Consider the following 18,638-nt stretch of genomic DNA (forward strand, 5'->3'; position numbering starts at 1 on the left):
TAGGCTGTCGGGCTGAAGTCTACAGATAGCGTGATGGAAGGCACGCAGTTGGGGACATGAAGAGACATATTTGTTTATGGCACAAGACCAAGCCCACGCCACAGAAAGGGAGGGTCCAGATCAAACAGACATGTGTCTTGACTGCCTCTCTTGTGCGCGCTTTTTCGCTACGTAGCACCTTAAATGGTACACTTGAAAAATAAGACAAGAAATACTGATGAGGAAAACGTAATGTTTTGAAAGACCAATGAATTTAACTACTTATCTGCACAATGCTTTCATTACTTTCAGCAAGGAACATAAATTCCAGCAACAGAGCCTCAGTATCCTATGGCTCAACAAGGTAGTATAACTACAGATGAAAATGCTGAGAAGGTTCAAAGCCACCTGAGGAAGGGTTTCTTAGCAACAGACAGGATCGTGAACCAAAGGAAGAGAATGTGATACAGTTATTTTTAATGTTATAAGCCAAACTGCGGTATAAATGCCTTTAAAACCTGTATTTTCACTATGTAACTAGTTCACATGAAATGCTGGCACTTCATTATATTTAAAGATTTTACTGTGTCTGTCTTGTAATCATCCACAGCATGCAGAAGTGTAAGCAAGAATAAACCTCAAGAATAAGTAATGTGCTAAGAACAAATCATTTCACTGTATTGATTAGTCTTCATAGAAGAGGCTGTAGGGGAGTGAATTCAAATCACTTGCAATTATAAAAGCCCAAATAAAATCTGATTCATAAGGGAGAAGTCTCTTAGCAATTCATCCAGTGAAAACCCCCGAACCACGTAGGCTGGGCTTGTAACTCCATGAAGCAGATGAGGGGGTTTTCAGTTTCATCGGGGACTAGCTTAAAAATGAACAGTTATGCACTAACTCTTCTAGCATTTGGGAGCTAGAAGCCTTTCCAGAGCCTTTCCAGTGATAGGTATGTGGTCCTTTCCTCACCATAAGCTCATTAATTCTTTCCTTACACCTCTGAGGCCACAGGCACACAACTATCAGCAAAGAGCTCTGATGGTTGAAGATGTTTCTATCTTCTGTTACTGATGATGGTTTTCCCAGCAGAGTCTGCAGAAGGGAGTGAGCTCCCTTTCTCCATTTCAGCATGCTGCCAGCCAGGTTAGCGTAACCTGCCAGTGAGGGCGTTTGAATTAACCTGGCACTGAAGAATTCAGAGAGTGTTTATATTTTCAGCTCATTACTATGAGGATGGTAATAAGAAAAAGCTGAATAAAAAGATCCGGACCGAGCACAGTGAATGCTTGTTTGCTGAGATCACCAGAATAAAAGACTGAAAATAACAGATTGAGAAACAGGTTAAAAATAACTTTTTTTTTTTAAAAAAAAAAAAAAAAGAGGAGCTATTTTAATGCAAATTGTTCTGGAAAATACAAAAAAGCATTTTAAAGTGAGCTTTTATTTTTCAGGGTTTATGTAATTTTTTCCAGCAGTTTATTTTGTCATTAGTTCTGTTTTTGAAAACTGAGGATAAGCCTTCAAAGTTGATTTTTGCTCAGTGATCTCCACCTCTGATCGTGTCACCCCCTCAGGGGTTATTGCACCTGAATCATGGTATCCCACTGATCTTGGCCAGGCCTGCTGGCACTATCTGCCATGCAAAGCATTCCTTGCGCCACAGAAATCCAAGGAATGAAGAGCCTCATAGCCCTGCCTTCCTATGAGGAGTATCCCGTTCCCCACATAAGAGAAGATAAAGTCCCTCAGCTCAGGGAAGCAGCTGGAACAAAGCAAGACATTGCCTGCTGCTGCTTGCTTTGGGACTCCCGAGCACTGCCAGTCTCTCCTGAGACTCCTTGAAATAATCATAGGACCATGGAATCATAGAATAGTTTGGGTTGGAAGATACCTTAAATATCGTCTAGTTCCAACCTCAATATTGACTGAAGGCAGACCCAGGCCCGTGGCAACAACTGCTCCAGAACCCTGAGTGGGTTTTGGCTCCAAATACAGCTTCTTCAGTGTCTGGGAAAGTAAAGCAGGAACTTACAAATGGCCTCTCTTTATAATAGTCCAAACCAAAATCCTGGCTAGCAAACCCACCAACATTTTTGTATATTGAAGTCCATTCTAGATCCAGTTTCTGTAATTCAAACCATCTCTCATTAATCAAAAAGAATCCTGTCAAGGATGTCGCTAGGCGATTTATTTTATTGCTCAACATTAACATTCAGATACATGACAGAGTCTGATGGGTCAAAGGGGGTTGAGCTGGGAACATCTCTGCTTTGAACTTCTCTCTCCTGTCACCAATGGGATCCCAAAAGTTTGCTTCTCAATAAAAAAATTTGTATATATCAGTTCTCCAAAAACTTTCCTCTACTCACATAAAAACTGCAAGCTGTTATCCTCCTGCCCATCTTCCAGCAGCATGGACTATTTCACATACTTGCGAGGTCCAAATCTAAAAAGGCCAATGCACTGAAGTGGAAGGTGACTTCAGAAGCTGACCCAATGAAGTTGCTCCAGTGATTTTGACATCAGAGACATTCCAAGCAGCAAGAAGGCAAAGATTTTGAGAAACCTACAGTTGTGATAAATCTGCATAAACACTAGCAGAAACATTAGTGACAAAAAGGTATCCCAGAAAACAAATCTGCATTTGTGCAACAGTGGAAAATTCCAAATATCAAGAACATTGCATGGCAAACAAGTTTTCATACTTGGTAAATATAAAATAAGTCATTGTTAACTTGTGGAGATTCGATGCCTGAAAAGAAAAAAATCTATGAGAAAGGGCTGAACCTTTAACAGTGGATAATGTTTTCATCAAAATCTGGATTTTAATTCAAACTCTCATGTTACGTAAAAAAGGACAAACTGATTTGTCTCAAAGATTTTATCTTTCATTAGGAACGTACTTGCAAAAGTAAAATAAATTCTTACAGAGCGAAAGCAAAGAGAAGAAGAAGATTTGAAGGATTTTCTTCCTTTTTTTTTCCTTTATTTTTTTTGCATGAAACTACCTTGGGAATCTCTTACTTCTGTCCTTTCCGTAAGGGAACAAGACCACACTATCTTACACAGTCTACAGCCTCAGATACAGCCATTTCCTCTTCATTTATCAAGCTGAAGGCATTCAGGCAGGACTTTTTCCTCACAAACTAGCTCTGAATAGTTTCTCTCAAGCAGACCTCTCTGTCTTTGAAGGAGAGCAACCAGTTCCTTGCTGTGTTTAATATGTGATCTGGAAAACCTCAGTGATTCTCAGAATGCATTTTAAAATATTTTGGAAGAATGTGAGTCTGAGATTAGGAAAAAAAAAGAGGGCGGTTTGAGTGTAATGCAAGCGTGATCACTATGTTTAAAGTTATAAGCGTTTAGAGTCAGCAAGTACAACATGCACATAATTGACTTTAACGCAACCTGACACAGAAAGTCAGAAGACGTAGGCTTAACTATAATCCTTGCAGTTGAAATACTGAATCAGCTAGATTTCAGTTACAGGTGCAAATCGAGCCCAGTTTTACTCTCCTAGAGCTTCTTTCCCATGACAATCCCACGTTTTCAGATTAGAGACTTTTACGGAAAACTGTCAAAATAGCTTTTCTAAGACTTTGCACGCAAGATTTCAGTGCGTACAGCAAGGCTTGAGAAAGTTAAATGCAACTGAAAAAAGACTAGGGATAAAATCTTGGTTTAGTCAGTAAATATCAAATGCATCACTTTTAACATGAAATGTATCTGAATATGAAAGCAAGAGAGGACAATGAATGTTCAGACTGCATGGGTTGATATGAAATGAAAGAAAAGGTTTATATCCCAATTCTGTAGAATGCATTCATAATTTGCTTTAGTTGTGTGAATGGTCCCACAGGCTTTTTTTTTTCTCCCCTCTCTATCTGCTGTGTTTTAAAAAATACAGAGGTTTTATAATTCAGGGATTAGGATCTTAAATTTACTCTAAATGCCTGAAATATGCCTTTACTCTCTAAAAGAGTCCCTATAAGAGTCCCAATAAGAGGGACGAGGATCTGTTGGAACATGTTCAGAGGAAGGCCACAAGGATGATCCAGGGGCTGGAGCACCTCTGCTACGAGGACAGGCTGCAGGAGCTGGGATTGTTCAGTGTCAAAAAGAGAAGACTTCGGCGGGGCCTAAAAGCTGCCTTCCAATACCTGACGGGAACCTACAGGACAGCTGGGGAAGGACTTTTTACAAGAGTGTCCAGTGATAGGACAAGGGAAAATGGGTTTAAGTTGAAGGAGAATAGATTTAGACTGGATCTTGGGAAGAAATTCTTCAGTACGAGGGCGGCAAGACTTTGGAATAAATTGCCCAGAGATGTTGTGGCTGCCCCCTCCCTGGAGGTGTTCAAGGCCAAGTTGGATGGAGCCTTGAGTAGCCTGATCTAGTTGAGAGGTGTCCCTGCCCATGACAGGGAGGTTGGACTAAATGATCTCTAAGGTCCCTTCCAGCCTAGGCCATTCTACAATAAGTTTTCCCCTGCTGATTAACACTGGGAAGGGTAATTTTCAGAATGTTTTCCTTCACTATCTTGTTTTGCTTTTTGCACTAAATATACTTCTTGGCAGGAGAAGCTTTCCTGTTTCGGATGCTTAAAAATTTAGTAGCACTGAAAATTGGAAAATGGAGAAAGGAAAAAATTAACAAGAATCAAGACGGTGAAATAAAATCTGTGTTCTATACAAAACATATTACAGAGTTTTTCTGCAATTCAGACTAGGATTTCTTTGAGGAAAAAAGTGACAAAGATAAACCTTTAGAATAAATATCTCAGCTCACCAGTGGGTAAACTGAAAATTGATCTTAACAATTTTCAGAAAAAAATAATTTTTATGTCTCAAATTCAATGGTGAAATATAGTAAAAAAAAAACCACAATAAGAATTATAAAAACCAAAATAACCTCAATACTTATTGCACAAAAGAAGAAAAATTAAATCTTTTACTCTTCTGAAAAATGCAGTTATACACCATGAGTGTTGAACTTTGAAAACTGAATCTTGTTTGTGAGTTGTTTTTTTGTATTTAATTATTTTTAAACTCAGAAAAAATGAAAACTTTCTCAAGGCTTCTTCCAGGAATTGTGTCCTCAGTGAGAATCGGATACTCTACTCCTCCTCTTGGCCTCTGGTCCCCGTGCCCTGGGTCACAATCAAACTTCGCGACTTGTTGCAGGGCTCAGTCAACGTTTTGGGCAAAGCATTTGCTGCTGGATTCGACCCTTTGCTATTCATTCGACAATCATTCACGTGCTCATTTCCAAATGTAAACTCATAGACTACAAATCCCCTAACTCCCTTGATGACCATGATAAGAATTAAAGAAATGGAGACAAAAAGTGCAAGAGCATACAACACCATCCATAGTGAAAGAACTTGAACAGTTCTATGCATTACAGTACAGGACCACATCTATAATAACCTGTCATTTGCTCATGCTCTTGGACATGGCTTATGCACTACTCTGCTTGCCCAGAAAACCTCTCCTGGAGTTCTGTAGAAGCACAGCTTATTGCAAAGGCAATGGCTCTCATCTTCTGCCTCAATATGACATTAACAAAATACTTGAAGCATATGCTTAGTGTGTAGCCTCCTTACACAAACAACTATGAATATCACAAGACTGTCTCACAATAACTAAGAGGTGCAGAGAAACAGCACTATTTTAGATATATATAGATTTTGCACAAGTGGAAAGACGTTCCCACCAGAACTTAACTTAGTAAAGAGTGATTCACTATGGGGAATGCAATGTTTAGTAATCCCTGTGGTGAAGAGTCTTTCATGAAATACAGTAGCCTACAGGATCATTTTTAAAAAACTCAGTCACAGATTATATGTACCAGCAGAATCCAATGCTGAATACAAGCAAAAAAAATATTTATTTTATGAACATTTATTTTACTGGAAGAGTAATTTCTTTTCCTCTTTTTATTCTGAAATTGAGAAAGAGAAATGACTATTTCTGAAGCATTGTCTGCTCTTTAGATTTGAGACATGTTTGAAGAGAAGATGAACTTCTTCAGAACGAATTATGTCTGACAAATGCTTCGCAGATATTTCACAGATTCATTTTACATCTACTTTTAACTATCTAAAATGTAGATATCAAGTTTACGATACCCTCCTAAAAATGTTTTAAAATGGGAAGAGAAAAGTACCTGTGGGGAAGAATTTACTCCACATTAGCACAATGTCATGAAGGTCCTTGAAAACCTGCTTCTACGGAGCACTCTTTGGCTGGCTTTGTGGAGCAATCATAGACAGTGCAACTTGGTGAATCACAGATGGAAACTGTCTTCCAGATGTGCACCTAATGCACTCAACGGAAAACGAGTTTTTGGCTAGTCCAGAACCACTTCCTCACCCTAAATGACATCATGTTTGCACTTGGTCCTCAGAACAAGCTGCTCATGTAGATGTAGCTCAAGGTGGTGCAGTGAATTGTCCAGAAGATACTTTTCTGCATTTGATATAACAAGAACACACCCAAACTAGCAGGTTACAAAAATTTCTACTTGCCTAAAATTGGGTGAAATTAATCCCATGTTGGCACTGGAACAGACTCCATTTGCTAACATTTGTCTGTGTTTCAGGAGTATTTTTTTTTCCCTTTTAGCCTGTAGGAAACTTGGAAATGGGATAGCTAGAAAGAGATTAACTGGCAGCTATTTTCTTAATGAAGTCTTCTACACAGTCTTTGTATTCATGTTGCGTTTCCTTCTAGGAGAAAAGGGAATAAATTTGTCCTTCAATCCACAGTAGAACTATGTGAAGAAGACTTTTCAAGGTAGGTAACTAAATATCACTGAATTTCACTAAAAGCTGAATAATTGTTCTTCAGATTTTTTAAACTATTGCTGTGGTTTAACTACAGCCAACAACTAAGACCCACATAGCCTCTCACTCTCTCCCCTGTGGTGGGATGGGGGAGAAAATCAGACAAGTTAAAGTGAGAAAACCCATGAATTGAGATAAAGGCAGTTTAATAAGTAAAGCAAAAGCCGCACAAGCAAGTAAAGCAAAATGAGGAATTCACTCACCACCTTCCGTGGGCAGGCACATGTTCAGCCATCTTCAGGAGAGCAGGGCTCCATCACACATAGCAGTGACTTGGGAAGACAAATGCCATCACTCTGAACATCCTCCCTCTTCCTTCTTCTTCCTCCAGATTTACATGCTGAGCATGACATCATATAGTCTGGGACATCACATCTGTCACCTGTCTCAGATGTGTCCCCTTCCAACTTCTTGTGCACCCCCAGTCTCCTCACTGGTGGGGTGGGGTGAAGAACAGAAAAGGGCTTGGCTCTGTATAAGTACTGCTGAGCAGTAACAAAAACACCTCTGGATTATGAGCACTGTTTTCACTAAAAATCCAAAACATAGACCCATGCTAGTTGCTGTGAAGAAAATTACCCCAGCCCAAACTAACACAGCTGTTCATTTAAACACATTATTGGTCAAGCCAAAGTGTGTTTGTGGATTGTTGAAGTTTTCCAGTCAAGAAAGAGGCAACAGTTTAGACTTGTTATTTACCTCAATTTTTAGATGAGGCAATCCACATTCTCTACTAATAAAAAAGAAATCAAAACAAAAAACCCCATGAGGCTTCAGTCTGGCACTCTATGAGACTGAGAGTGAATGTCTCTAAGCCTACTTATCGCTATTAAGACTTTCCAGGAATTAAAATTGAACAAGAAATTCTGACTTCTAATTTGTTTCAAGATAGAGATTCTTAAACAAACATTTTCAGAATGTGTGATGTAGCTTTCAAACACATTGTACTTCAGAAGGGAATAGTTCCTATTTCTGGAAAATTCTTAATGTATGACACTGTGAAGGTGAAAGCAGTGGGAGAACACAAGCTTAATGGAAGACTGCAGTAGAAGCACTTCGATTTTGTGGAGTGCATAAAGTTTTTTTGACCTGGCGAATTATAAAGTCATAAAACATTGACTATTTTAAAACTTGAATATCTTAAAGCAAAATGAAGAAGCTGTTTTGAGTCTCTTAATTTTAATAATAACAGCTATAAGTCACTTGCTACATGATTTATGTCAAAAGAATGTCAAGCCATACAGCAGATTTTTTTAAATAATCTTGTGGGAAAAAAGATTCAGGTTTGTTTCTAGTGTGCACCAGAAGAGTCCTGATAGGGTCTGGATCCCTAAAGGGACTGTGAATGGAGGGAAGACCCCCTCTTCCCTTGCTGCACTTAGGCATAGTGCCTGCCCAGGCACCAGCAAAGCTCCATCGCAAGGCAGAACAGGAAATGAACTGAATCCCCAAATAGCAGAGATGTGCTTTCTTACTTTCCCTGCTGCTTTGCCTGCTGCTTTGCTGGCTCTCTTCAAACTCACATCCCCTGTTTTCTTATTCTATCAAAAGCTTATGGATTGGGTTTTACTTTTCTTTCCCAACAAGCATATGGAGGAATTTATCATTCTGCTTTCATTTATATCTATGTAAACAAATCGGGTGTAACATCGGTGAAGTTACTGGTTGTAAAACCCTGTAAGAAAGATACAACACTTGAGGTCTGTCATCAAGAAGTCAGGTGTGTTAACAATTCATAATGACCCCTTTGCCGTACTGTTAGCTGACCATTTTTCATCAGGAGAGAGAGAGATGAAAGGAGAGGGAAAATTACTTGGTACACTATAACCAGGTTAAAATTCGATGTTTTTCTTTTAGTCTATGAACTCAGCAGTGAGGAAGAGGAAAGAGAAGCAAAAGTGCACCAACTAATATCACAGGCCAAGTGTTACTGTGCTACCCCCAGCCTTCCTACAGCTTATTAATCAGTGAGCCAGCTACAAATTTCCATGTGTACAATAAAACACAAGACTATATTTAATGATTTCTAGTATTTGTACGTAGCTACAAGGAAAAACTGTGTTACTCTAATTAATGTATCCTTTATCATGTATTTATGTAAAAAGGAATAAAAAATTCCATTGAGATTTGCTTACTTCTATACCAATTCTGTTTTCTGTGCAGACGGGCATTCTCTGGAGAGAGAACATTTTCTGCCCCTCAACTTACACAGTGAATTTTAGACTATTTATTGTCATAATAAATAATATTATCTTCTTAAAGGGACATAGTAATGTAGGGTGCACACATGGCTAGTACAAAATGACACAAAGGAAAAAAAGCATGCAGGCCTTGAAGTGCAGTGTTACCATCAGAGACAATGTCGCAAGCAACAAAACCCCCATGGGAAGCATGGGCTATAGTGCAGAAACCACCAGCCTTGCATGCAAAATGAAATTAGAGACAAGTGCAGAAAAGCTTTCTCAAAACAATGAACTAGATACAAGCCCACTATGCCTGACAAATGGAATGAAGTTAAGATAATTCTGACAAATTCATACTAACCTTAATTTGCATACAGTCCAGGAGCAGATATAATAATCGTTAATGAAAACAGTAGTTAAAATGACCCTAACAGGGTAGCCTGCCTAGAGTTTAACCAAACAGTGAATTAATATGTAACAACGATGACTAAATGGATTATTTAAATCTTCATGTCCTAGAAAGAAATTACAAATTCAGAGTAATCACAGACCAATTTAATAATTCATTCTGTAAATTTTGAATGTGCTCATCTTTGCAAGCTACATAAGCCAAAAAATTATGGTCAACTAATTCATCATGGTATTAATTATGGTGGTTGTGATAGCACCTAATGAACAACCAACCATGTGTGTGACTCTCTTTGTGCTCGTGAGTGAGTAAATATCTAGCAGTAGATGTGCCTCTCCAACAGGCCTCCAATTCACATTAACAGGGTAGATATAAGGTTGAATTCTTCCCATCACCGTGTCTGGAACAGTTAACAATATAATGGCAGTAGATATAATTGCAGTTCCAAGGTTACGTGGAGTTTTCTTAGGCATATGTCTCTGCTTTTATTCTTGGCAGAGGGGCAGAAAAGGATAGGGAAGCAGCAGAATACTTATCAGAAAGATGGTAAGTGAAGTGTACAGGAAAAGCCAATGGTAAGAAAGACAGGGAAGTGAGGAAGAGAAAAAAGAGTGAGATACAGAATGTGTCTCAGGTTAAGAAGAAGAGCAAGGCTGTAAAGAAGTGAAAGGGAAGATGTTCATGGAAATCATCAGGTCTAGTCAGAGTCTGATGAAGTAATAAAAATTTAGCATCTGGACTGTCTCTTTTCTCATCTATTTTCTTTCTCTTTCAAGAAAAGCCCTGTGAGAAGAGGCCCTAAGACTCAGATAAGAATCCCTTTTATGATCACGTCCTTCAGCTAATGATCACAGGCCTCATTCTTAGCAGCATGGAGTCCACAAGGCTTCTATTTAAAGTCAGCAGGAGAAGGAAATGCTCAGTAGTTAAAAAAAAAAAAAATAATAATAAAAGAAGAGGTCAGACTCTGTTCTTTGAGAATACCCACTGCAGAAGTGAATCTGAATTCTCTTGCCAACAGTTTAATATGAGAATTTTTAATGCACTTTGATAATCATCTTTCTTGGGATTATTTCTTCCTTTCTAACTGCTTTTTAACTCATGGGCCCACTCAAGTTCTTTAGTTTGTCACCTCTTCAGTGTTTTTTTTACTTCCGTACCATATCACTGTTATTACGGCAAAATTTCCAGATAGCTGCAATAAAACATTTCCAGCCATGAGGAGAAGAAGCCCTCCGAAGAGCACATATGAATGGATTATTTTCTTTGGTCAGTAATTCTGTTATTCTCTAAGAATCCTTTCATGACTCCTGGAATAAAACTACCCTTTCTGTGCCTGAGCTCCTGCTATCAGACTGCCCAGGTGACTCCACAGATGACTCCAGGTTTGAGGGTTTCCAGGATTCTTGATTAGCAACTTTCAGTAAGGTTTGCCATCTTGTGCAGCAAATTTTCTCAGCTGTGCAAGTCAAAACAGAGTCAGCGATTAAGTCCCATAATTTTCCTTTGCATGATTTCCTTCTCATGGGTTTTGTAATTTCAAATTTTGCCCTGTCTCATCCTTATTTATGAAATTATCAATTAATACAAATAGAAGATTACTTAATTGGATTGCATTGGCCTGAGTACGTGAGATCCTCAAGTCAGCAAATACTAAAATGAGAAGAAGGCTGAGTTCTCAATGTTTTGCAGGTTTCTTTGGTGTAAAATCATTTGTTAACAAAATTGAACTTGTCTGGTTTTGTTTGAGGAGCTGCATAACTACAATGATCTGTCAACGTAGCCTAGACTTATTTGATCTAAAATATCTAGATTTTTGATTCCAACAAGTTGATGCTTGTTAGTGTTCACTGTTCAGCTGTGACTGTCTCCTTAGACACCTCTGACACTGAGTAGAGATTTTAGTCACATCAGTTTCTAAAACTAACATTTAGGTATGAAGTAGTAATTTATGTCTATAGAGAATGGAACCCTGCTTCATTATCAAACTTCCACTGATATCAGGAAGACCACGATTTCACCCAGTATTTTCATCAAAAGAAGTAAAATAGTTAAATACATAGTTACGTGCTAAAGAGTTTCTTCCACTATTGCCAAGGAAATCAGGCATTGCTCATTGCATTAAGTGTTTTCCAGTTTTTTTACAACTACTAATCTTTAAGCAATCAAGATGAGACTTCCCATGTTGGCATTCTGATTTAAGATTTATATTTATTTTTTTGTTTTGTGGAAAACACAGGGAAGCAAACTCCAGAGCAAAAAAAAACCCACACAAGACCACACATAAACATCCCCTCCTCTTTTCTGGAAAGAGTTACAAAATTTCATTTTCCTCGTATTAAAATTTATGGCAGCTTTTTCTTTGGTGGCTCTGACAGCCCCATGTTTTAGAGCATGGGCTTAGAAGGTATTGGGAGAATGGTTATGTTTTCTCCCTTTTAGTAAAATTCCACCAAGTTTTGGAAAAGTGTCACCAAATTTTGGATTAGCCTCTGGAAAACTGCCTGCTGAATTTCTACAATTCATCACCTTGGAGAATTCATCTGCACTTGTCATGCAGCAACCTAAATCTGCACTGGGGTTTTTCCAGGAGAAGAAACAAGCAGGGAATAGCATACACCTGCTGTACTTCAACTGACTGCCTGCTGGCTTCAGGCAAGATAAAGGAGCAAAATATTTTATTCACATTTTAGACTCCAGTAAAAGAAACAGAAGATCAGAACAAAGCAGCTAAGTGGTGAATTGGTTCTTTTGGATGGAAGATATTGGCGCCTGAGAAAAAGTTAGGCAAAGTAGTTTGGAACATCATCATGGAGGAAATATTTAATAAGTACTTAACAACTAAAATGATGATTTTATCACTTTTAAAAACAATGCAATATTCTCTTATTCCTGAAAAACTGTGAGGACTGATCAAGTGAGGTCTTATTTCTCAGCAAGAGTGCTTAAAGTTAAGGTCCAAGTAAAAATAGCCTGATGTTCAGAAGTACTTATCAAGCCCCGCATTACCTTGTCTGAACACTTGTGAACATCATAAAAGCTAAGGTTGGATTAGCCTTGCTTAATTATGTATATCGTTGCATGGTTTCAGACATCAAACTTACAAGAGTACTTATAGTACCTACGTACATCTCTTCAGGTTACTCATGAGACAAGTTTTGGATTTTACCTATATTGCCATCAAAATTGTCACCTGAAGTGGCCAATTTGCTACTCTTCCTTCGATATGAATTCTGGGATATAAATCCTGAAAATTTTTTTTACAAGGAAACAGTCAAGAAAAGCACACATGTGGTGTACACTAAGTTCATCAGTTGAACTCTCTAAACCTAGGACAGAAACACAATTTTCTTAAACCCATGTTGAAAGAAAGGAAAGGGAAAGGAAAGGAAAGGAAAGGAAAGGAAAGGAAAGGAAAGGAAAGGAAAGGAAAGGAAAGGAAAGGAAAGGAAAGGAAAGGAAAGGAAAGGAAAGGAAAGGAAAGGAAAGGAAAGGAAAGGAAAGGAAACGAAACGAAACGAAACGAAACGAAACGAAACGAAACGAAACGAAACGAAAAAGGAAAGAAATACCAGAGATGCCAGCATCACCAAATTACTGAAGTCTTAGAAATATTGGATCCTTTCTTACATTCAGAGCTTTTGAAAATGTGTATTCATGTGATTAAACTGGAGTAAACATTTGTCTCACATGGAATAAAATACGATCAGGTGAATATAAACCCCAAGGGCAGGGGAGCCAAATAAGGAATAGTTCTTCCCCCTCCCAATGTTCCATAAGGCTTCATGGCTTCAAGATACTTCTGTGCCTGGGAAGAGGAATTTATAATTCCTTTAATGTTAGAAATTGGCAGCCCTCAAATACAGTTCTCTTTTTCTAATGGAAAGTGGTTTCTGCCTAACTGTAATTCCAACAGATGAAAAGAAGGTATGGGCCAATTCCTCAGAATAATTTCTCTTACTTTGTGGCAAATACTTTATTTATTGATGCCATACAGAAGAGAACTCATCAATCATTTGTTTCCTTTTTGCCAGCTGCACCTAAAAGATCTGATCTCTCACTGCAAAAGTACTACCATGTAGACCGCGATGAAATGTTCATGAAAGATCCTCAATAACATCTGTGCAGACCTTTTATTGCTCATTTGCTGGCATGGAAAAAGCCCAGTGTCAAAAAATTCCATCTAGAAGGCAAACCTCAAAATACTCTAAATCAGATGATAGTCATCTTTACTGATGCTTAAAAGTGCAATAATTTTTATCCAGACAACAATGACATTATGCAAAATAACATGAACTTGGGAGTCCTTGAAAGAATGAATGTGGAAAGCTACAAAAACTCTTAGAAATGCACACAGATCATCATCTCACACCACAAATAGGAATCAGAATGACAATCCCATAAATTAAAACAACCCTCAAGCAAAAACTAACAGCCAGGAAATGAGAAACAGATTTAAAACAGAGAACAGAAACCAGAAAGCATGACCACTAATGAGATTCTGCACAGCACTTACAGTAACAAAGGAGGTGACAAATGATAGCAGAGATACAGTATTAATAAGGAAGTACAAATTATATTTCCTATTTATTCTGCCTCTCACCTTGCATAGTGTCAGCAGCCTGGCACCTAGAAGGTGAAAAAGGGACATACATTCAATGATCTCTTACTTTAGAAGGGTAGAAACCTGGGACTGGTCTGGCAATCAAACTGCAACACATCTCACAGCTGAGAAGTGAAGAAAATGCACGAAACAAGGTAGGGGGCAGGGTGGAAAGCAAGCTGATAAACTTGCAGAATTAAAATAGCATTATAATGCACAAACTAATGCCCAGTCAGTACAAGAATAATGACTTCAAGCAAGATTACAACAGCCAATTTAGTGTAAATACACTGCATGTTAATGTAGTGTCATACTCATTTCCTCTTACTGCTTGTATTAAAGGCAGGATTCCCATATTTCTGTCCAGGATTTCTGTCTAGATAATGCAAAAGCAGGGAAATTGATGCATCTGGGATACCTCAGAGAAATTGCACACATAAAATACAGATAACCTGTTTCTGAGAAAAGTCAGGCCTATAACATATGTTCAATTAAGTCAAAAGCTTCTAGACCCCAGGAGATTTTGAGTACACTCACAGACCTCCACTTCAGCTTGTGTGCCATAAGGTCAATACATCCTGAACTTTGCGTGTACGTGCTTCTTCGGTGGTCTGCACAAGTGCTGTGGACACATCCAGAATTGTGACATCTTTGCAGCCTGCTCAGAGCAGTCAGGCTGTTGGAGATCCACAAATCCTAGGCAAAGATTCAAAGCTCTTGAAGAGGCCAGAAACAGGGAAACCTGGGCATACATACAGCAAGTTATGGGCTGTCGATCGCCAGTCTGGGAATCTGAATGCGATTTTGTAGAAGTCATATCTAGACTAGACAAGTGAATCAACTAATTGAATAATAGATGAGAAATTAGCAGCCCGCTAAATAATAATAATAAAAAAAATCCACAAGACCTGAATGGAAGTCTTAAATTGCATGATTTCTATTCAATTTGTAAATAAAGTTACAATCTATTAGCACAAGGGGCTTAGTCTGAACTAAGTATTTTAATTTGTGGTCCAAGAAAAAAGAAACCCACATGTTCTTGCAACACAAGTTTTCTTGTTCTTATGAAACATGGTACTTTGGAGTCTCGTAACTCTTTACAGTCTCTCCTGAAACATCACCATTACTGCTCTCATTTTCTTTTCTCCTGTCCTCGTGTATTTGTACTCTCTTGCTGCACTCTTATAATGGATAACAAGGATGCACTTCATGAACAACATGACAAAGCACATATGGGGGAAATTCCATGTAATGTGGAATAAACCCATTAAAAAATCTGCCGTAAGTATACACAAATGCATAAAATTCAATTAATAAGTATTATGCCTTATTGAACAACTGCAATAGAGCAAGTCTACAAAATAAGAGGCCATAAATATGATCAAAATACTTATTAGCCTTTAGAAAAGGGAAAGACATTTATACAGTCAAATGCTAGTTATGTATCACACTCTTAGAAGATTTTTGTCTAGGTCAGTTAAGCCAACCCAGTGTAATGCTGTCACAACTTCAGTTATATCAGTTCTTAATGAACACAGTTGGACCTTCTGGCACAAAATAATATGCTTTTACTATCCCAAACATACCTTTTAAAGGCCTTTGCTACATTTTTTAATATAAACCTCTCTGTGTTTTGTTAAAAGTTGATGTTTTGGAATACTGTCTAAACTGAAATATTTAACAGCCATATTTAATACTAACTCAAAAAATTGATAGTGACAGATGTTTAGCAGGAACAGAAATCTTCCTAAATAGTGAAAAAGAATGGACTGTATATGTATTGTTATACAGGACTCATGCTTAGAATGGCTAAGATCCTCAGCCAGCTATGTGGCCCTTTCGGTGGCTCACAGTCTGGCTTTTGTCAGAGAAAACAGTCTGGCTCCATTCCTCTGAGGAACTCAGTGGCTGAGCAAGGCTCTTGCGTGGGCTATCCCTGCTCCAGCAGGGACACAGCCATCCTCGTCTTAGAGATACCCATAACTATTTTACCATGCGGATACATTCTTGCCCCTGCTTTCTACATGTCTAGCAACATCCTCAGCACTGGTAACATAAAACTGATTTAATAGTTTTATCTGTATTATAGCAAAACAATTGGAGAGAAATATACAAAATCACAGTTCATGCTCAGAGCAACAGGTTAATTCTATATGATGTATACTGCTGTTGTAAAAATCCTAATTACTTGTCAAACATTGGATATACAAGAGATTGAATAGAGGGAGATATTCTGGGGTGTATTCTCAAACGTCTCCCATAATATAGTGAATGGACTTTACACACTAAGTTGAATGTCATATTCAAACTCAGTGAGGATTTTCAGAGTGTTATTTTGAGCTAAAACCAAACCAAAACATTTTAATACCACTAGCATTATAAAAGAGAATAGTGGTCTCCTAAATAAAGCTTCATTATACAATTTAATACTTAGCTTAGAAGTGACATCTCAAGGAAAACTCCGCTATTTTTCCTCACTCTTCACCACTATCTATGAATAATAAGATTCTTACAGGTGTACATTCAGGCTCTGTGCTTCAAGCAAACCAAATTAAGTCGAAGCAAAGACCAGGAAGGGGTCTTTGGGAGACCCCAGTGCCCACTCAGAGGAGGCACTGTGATACTTCTCTGTGATACATCCAGAACTTATCTGTATTTTATTCCTAAAGTAGCATACAGAGTTGGCAGGATCTCTAATTATGTCAGAGCATTTGTGACCTTTACCAACTTCAGCATTGACTCTGGTCCCAAATGAAGATGGGTAAAGTGAAGCTCAGTGTATAACACTAATGGAAGTATCTCCTTGGGAATTTCCATAGGGCTAATTACATCTCAGACCAAGTCCTACAGTGATGTCCACATGGAGAAACAGAAGTGTGTAGAGTCTGTCCTGCAACATCTAGTGAAAGCACAGAATTGTCTGCCCTCACCACGGTTTCTTTGCATAGGAAGGGAAAAAAAAACCAAAACCAAAACCAAACTAAAAAGACATAAAAAATATTTTAACTACCTGGTTCCTGGCTTTGAAGAGAATTAATGCAAACCATTTCTTCCCATGGTACTTACTTTTCTGCATTCTCAAGCTTACAACATACACTGTGTATTAAATTTCATCTGGTGAGATCTTTTAAAGAGATAGGAGGCCACTAAACAGTTTGAGGTTATTAATCTGTCAAATACAAAACATCAAACACTGCAAATATTTGTAAAAGCAACTTTTAAACCACAGAGGATATTAAATATACAAAAGACCAGGAGAATGGTGGCAACAGGAAACTGAGAAAGCAATGGAAGAGCAGAAATCCATCTAATGGTATATTCAGGGATGTCTGCCATACATGAAAGGTCCAAGTTACAATTAAGTCAATTCAAGTTATGTTAACTTGTCAGGTTTTCATTTTATATTTCCTGCTTACATGAGTTAAAAAATGTCAGATGTAATACAGTAGCCTCCTACACAGTTATAGAATTGCCTTCTCACAGTGGAAAAGTGATAGCATGGGTGCAGATACTAGTGATCTACACCTATGTTGATAAAGCTTTCCACACATTGTTCCTCTACAGCCATAAAATGCAGGAGATGGAAGGAAATACGGAAAAAAGCTGGAATGCAGGACTGTGAGCAACTGATAACAATTGAGGAGAGTGCCAAAAAGCACGGAAAGGGACTATGGGTAAAGAAACAGACAGAGAACTCTAGAAGACCTCTCCACATCTTCACATAGAGAACAGGAAGTGCCTTCTCCAAGTGCAAAAGAAAAAGATGCTATTTTTCCATGAATATTCATAGTTGAATTTTGAACCAAACTTCTTCACTGAGGTGATTCACCAGGAGCAGAAGAGAAATACTTTTACAAGAATCTTAGGAAATTTTAGCCACTTTCACATTTTCGCAGCTCTCACTCAGGGTATGGGGTACTCACATCTGGTAATTCTGCAATGAAATTGGAATTTGGCTAACCGTCATTTACAGCGGTTTGTTTGGCCTTGATTCCCTACAGCAGGTGGGGAGAAAGCAGACCTCTCTGTGTAATAAACCTAGCAGCCTAATTGAGGTTCTCACCTGGACTACCAGAAATGAAGTTGTGGAAGTATCATAACACCTCAGCCTCTTTGGAAGAAAAAAATTACAGAGGGCTAGCACAGACACAAAGTAGGCAGTGGTGATCAGAAAGAAGGGACAGGAAGGATCACTTGGCAATGGTCTTCTCTGGTGCATCCTCCTGGTAGAGCCAGATCTGCCTCCATCAGTGCAGCTGCCTGAAGTGTGTGTGGCAGAAGGCTCTGCTCTCCTTTGAGGGAAGCACAAATTATATCTCCACGCACAAGCTTCTCACCTTGACTTCAGTCCTAAACCTAAAGGTCACCACACCTATCTGCCTTTGGAAGCATCAGGTTTAGGCATTTCAATTTAAGACATCAATACTGATAACCACATTAGAAACTTCTGATCTAGGCTTTTTCCCAGTGTAAAGTTATCCTTATGAGGAGTTTAACACCTAATATCGTACTGTCTGAGAAATACCTAAGAGAACACAATCCATGACAGAAGCACCCATGTTCTCATTTACAAGTCTGTATTACATACGTGTCAGACCGTGGATTCCCATCAGG

This window comes from Apaloderma vittatum, unplaced genomic scaffold (genome assembly GCF_000703405.1).
Source record: "Apaloderma vittatum isolate BGI_N311 unplaced genomic scaffold, ASM70340v1 scaffold8508, whole genome shotgun sequence".
Classification (NCBI taxonomy): domain Eukaryota; kingdom Metazoa; phylum Chordata; class Aves; order Trogoniformes; family Trogonidae; genus Apaloderma; species Apaloderma vittatum.